Source organism: Sinocyclocheilus anshuiensis, unplaced genomic scaffold (genome assembly GCF_001515605.1).
Source record: "Sinocyclocheilus anshuiensis isolate Anshui unplaced genomic scaffold, SAMN03320099.WGS_v1.1 scaffold746, whole genome shotgun sequence".
NCBI lineage: Eukaryota > Metazoa > Chordata > Actinopteri > Cypriniformes > Cyprinidae > Sinocyclocheilus > Sinocyclocheilus anshuiensis.
The window spans coordinates 121,218-121,466 of NW_015544173.1; positions in this window are offsets into that span (position 1 = coordinate 121,218).

Below are 249 nucleotides of genomic sequence, written 5' to 3' on the forward strand. Positions count from 1 at the left end.
TTGATGCTTTTATTTATCGGGAGCGTGTATGCTGGGATTTCATAAATTTCATGGAGAAAAAAGTAACGTAAGTAACGTAACTACTAATTACTAATTACTTTTGAAATAAAGTAATCAGAACAGTAACGTGATTACTTTTAAAAGGAGTAATCAGTAATTTAATTACATTTTCAGAGTAACTTGCCCAACACATATAATACACATTAATGCTGCAATATTTTACATTTATAACCCAGTATACTTGTAGTC